Consider the following 4,570-nt stretch of genomic DNA (forward strand, 5'->3'; position numbering starts at 1 on the left):
TGCTGAGGAAATTGTTTCAGAGGAGGAGGAAGAGAGAGGGGAGAATGTGCCTTCTTCAGTGATTAAGGATGTGTGTGCAAAGTGGAGTGAGTTGCAGGGATAGAGTGGCTCTCAAGCCTCTCCCCTCCTCCCTATCTTCCATAAACCAAGAAGAGTGTTCAATAAAGGTATGTAATACTGATTTAATTGTTCATGTATTTATTATATTTAGTTCTTATTGTTTTGTGTATGTAAAACTATAATTAATCTTTAAAAAAAATTATTTTTTTGTGAATACTATTGTGTCTGGAATGAATTAATTGTACAGCATTCACATTAATTCTTATGGGAAATATTATTTCAGTTTTCGGCCATTTCGGTTTTAGGCCGAGCTTCTGGAATGGGTTATGGCCGATAACCGAGGGTCTGCTGTAATTGAAAATTGCTGTATTAGCGAAACACCTTAAAGTGAAATGCTGTAAAGTGGGACCCTTCTGTATACTGTATGCAACATAAAGGCATTTGGTGATAAAATAGCTAGCAAGTAATTTATTGAAAAGAACATGATTGAGTGCTTGTAATGTTCTTATATGCATATCAGCAGATATACAGATGTGCCCTGTTTGTAAATTTGGATGTTTGCAGGTCTGGGTTATAATAGTCATGCATCACTTAATCGCAGGGATGTGTTCTCAGAAATGCATCGTTAGGCAACTCCGTTGTTGTGTGAACGTCATAGTGTACTTACATAAACCTAGATGGTATGGCCTACTACACACTTAGGCTATATGGTTGGTTGTTTTTTTTCATCATAGATTTTTCTTGTAAGCAGATAATGCACCATGAACATTCCTCTCTATTAATGTAAACCTTTTTGTGTTTTGATCCATGTTTTCAGACTTTTTAGGGAGCTTGTGGAGATTTGTAAAAGCTTCTGCTAAACCCTTCACTGAATTTTCTTTGGGGTTGTTCTTTTTCTTATTCAGGGACTGTGTTGAACAAAACGACATGAGATTAAATAAAGCATGAGGGAAAATGATGCTGTCAAGAAACATGGAAAACACAAAATATATGAGGCTGTTGCTGGCATAACACGGCATACTGTTTTACAGTAAACTTTTTTTGTATGAGTAGAAAAGAGTACACATTAGAATAACGATGAAAAGTATAGTATAGTAAATACATAAACCAGTAATATAGTTGTTTATTATCATTATCATTCATTATGTTCTGTATGTAATTATACGTGCTATACTTTTATACAACTGGGAACATAGTAAGTGTTTTACTCAGTCATATATGCGGTCTGTCGTTGACCAAAACATCGTTATGCAGTGCATGACTATATACAGTAGGTAGGTTCCAGAAAAATGGAGCTCTATATGAAAACTTGATGGATGGAGTGAATAATATATGGGAATGATTGGGTTATGTCTTATGACACTCAGAAAAAAAAGCCAGGAGTTATTTTTTTTTAATTTTTAAATCATTTTGATTATTTACATTGTAGATGTCGTTTCTTGTTGATCTTGAAATGTGTGGAGAGGGTGTGTGTTGACATGCTAGGCTTAGGTGGATGTAGTGAGGTTTAGACTCTCAAATGTTTACAATGTTTGACTTGCATGAGTTATCCAAGGAGGTTAAATTTGCATAATGTATTTTCTGTGATCATAACATGGGGCCATCAGGACCATTGTAAAAATAAAATTGCGTGACTGTACCCAAAACCTAAATAATAATAATTTAATAAACTTGAGTAAGGTTATTGACAGAAGCATGTATTTGTTATTGTGTATTCCATAAAAAAAAATGCCTGCACTCCTTCCAGAGAAAATGGTCATAGTTAATACAACTGGGGCTAATATTCCCTCACATAGTTTTCTTGTTTTTCTCTTAACATTCAGACTTTCAGTTTTATTCCTCTTAGTACCTCTGGTATTACTAGTACAGTGGTACCCCGAGTTTCGAACTTTCTTTGTTTCAGAAGGCTGTTTGAGTGCCGTTACCGAACGAATTTGTTCCCATAAGGAATAATGTAAATTAGATTAGTCCATTTCAGACCCCCAAAAATACACTTACAAAAGCACTTACAATAATACACTTACATAATTGGTCGAGTTGGGAGCTGTTCAAAACTCGGGGTACCACTGTATTCCTTTTTTCTTATGCTATGGTTAATATCCATAGACACGACAGGGCTATAAAAAGCAAAATAGTGTATATAAGAGTAGGTGGGTGGAGGGTGGCAGTGTGGAGTTGAGTGAGTGAGGCAGTCAGTTGCACCAGCCAGCCACTGAACCATCCCCACCTTCATCTCTTGAAACTGCAAGCAGTATCTCCAGTTAGTTACTTGGTTTTTGATGATTAAATTTGTGGTTTTTTGACTAATATCTTCCAAATTAATGTGAGCTCTATACACATGCAAAGTGATCATACACAAATTGTGAATGCACTTGGTTAAAAAGTAACAGGGGGAAAAATTAATGTTGATTTAACCTCAACAAAAAAGTAAATATAAAATCTATGGTTTTTGACCCATGTCTTCCAAACGAATGCAAGTTTTCAGTATATGTGTAAAATGAGCACACACAGTATGAATGCATTTGGTAAAAATTGACAGAGAAAAATAATTTTTATAATTCCACTATCAAAACTGAACTGATAGAAAACAAAAAACAATCACAATAGTTGATGAATTTTCAGATCAAAAAGGTGGAAATAGATACAAAAAAAAAATTAATCATAAATTAGCAGAAACACGGTAGAAGAACGTGTGAAAGATGATCTACTGTATGTGGAATTGTAAATATGGAAAAAAAATTACACTTGTTTACACCATCAAAGGATTTATTGAAGGGAAGAATGTACGCTCTATTTCCTATGAGAATCCCTCAGGGTGCAGTATTTAACTACTGAAGCTTTAAATTATTATAATCAAAAAGAAGTGCTAAGCCACAAGGACTATACAGTGAAGCTTTAAAGATTTGTGGAAATACTTGTAATATCACTTAGGTTCATGTATGTTTAGCACTTCTCTTTCATTATAATAATAATAAATCACTTAGGTTCATTTAAATGAAGCAGCACTGGAGGTTCCTGTCAAGTTTTTTGGTTCTCAATAGAGTTTAACTTTAATAATTTTTTGGGGTTCGATTGTATATGATAAGATCTTTTAATATATGCTTATTAACAGTCATAAAAGTGGAATAAAATAAAATCCAGTATATATCCATCAAACAGGTACAGTGTGTATAATGAACTAAGTGGGTCATGATATTACTTTTTATTTTTTTATTTTTTTTTTAATTTTAGTTTTGACTAAAGTAGGCGAGTCTGCAAGAAGTAATCCAGCAAATCAACAGAGTGAAATTTGAATAACTTATGCTAATATGCTGTCTACTGTTGTTACCTGGGGCTAAGGTGCCTAATTGCTTAGGAAATGTGTCAGAGCTCTAAAACACACATTTTTTTGCCTGTTAGTATGGAAGACCAAGAACTTGGAAAAAATTAATTATAAAATCTATCCTTATACATCTCAAAGTATTTTGACTTGTTAATAACTTTAAATTTTACTTGTACATGTTTCTGTCTTGCTCCCTATGGGAACTCTCATTTCTTGAGGGTACAGTTTCATGGAGCATCCTCATTGGTTGTATTGACTGCCTTTAAGCAAGGAAGACTATAAGGAAAACTTAACACATTTGCTAAGAATCCATTTCCTGGTGATGTATTTGTCATATGTCTGTACTGGAAGACAAGGAAATTAAGAATCAATTCTGTGGTGTCTTTCAAAGTTTTGACATTATTCCAGATGATAATTACTTTTAGTAAATTTTCATTATTGACTTCATGATATTCTTGTTAGTTCATTCAATTCAAGTAATGAAGTAAACAATTATCCAAAGTTCTAATTTTTTTTTTTTTTTCAGTTAAATTTTATTTAGCTACTCTATATATGGTCACTCATTGAGGTAGCAATTTTTCAACTCTAATGCCCTTCAGAATATTTATTTTCCCTGTTTAAGATTTTAGTTATGCTGCCTTCTGCCACTTTCCTCCTCATCTACTACTTGCTTGTGATAGAAAAATCATCACTGAATTTTTTTGCAAATGTAATTTTTTTTTTATGTTGTTCAATACTGAAACATTAATTGTGATTGTCCATAATCAAAATAAGTTGGGTGGCTGCATATAACCCTCCCCTGCCTCCTTGCTTTGTGTGGGGGGAAAAATGTGTACCAGTTCATATGCAAATAAAAAAAGAACAGTTTGAGTACACCCTAAGATAAATTAGCTATGCTTGCTGATGAGCACAATTTTCTAAATTTAAAGTTGATAGATTGTACAGAATACTTTTCACTGTTTTAATTGGTACTCTGTAGAATGAAGAATAAGACCCTAGAATGACTGTTAATGTAAATATATACCTAGCAATGCTTGGGATTGGATGTGAATGAAAAAATAGAAGTAAAATTTGTGATTGGCACGACAACTGTGGGACAGCCTTACAAGTATAAATCAGTTACATATCCACATTATTGTTTAGTGTACAAATGAGAAAACCTACATTCTTGAAGGCACAGTATATTTA

General features: G+C 33.3%; 1 long non-coding RNA gene across 1 annotated transcript; it reads right to left on the reverse strand.

Moving 5' to 3' along the window:
• Positions 1 to 1,468: 1,468 nt before the first annotated feature.
• LOC128687316 (uncharacterized) lies at positions 1,469 to 2,356 on the reverse strand. Its single transcript, XR_008406799.2, has 2 exons — positions 2,125 to 2,356; positions 1,469 to 1,909 (listed from the first exon to the last, which is right to left on the reverse strand). It is a non-coding gene; the product is annotated as an uncharacterized lncRNA (long non-coding RNA).
• Between the last annotated feature and the right edge of the window lie 2,214 nt (positions 2,357 to 4,570).

Source organism: Cherax quadricarinatus, chromosome 40 (genome assembly GCF_038502225.1).
Source record: "Cherax quadricarinatus isolate ZL_2023a chromosome 40, ASM3850222v1, whole genome shotgun sequence".
Taxonomy (NCBI): Eukaryota; Metazoa; Arthropoda; class Malacostraca; order Decapoda; family Parastacidae; genus Cherax; species Cherax quadricarinatus.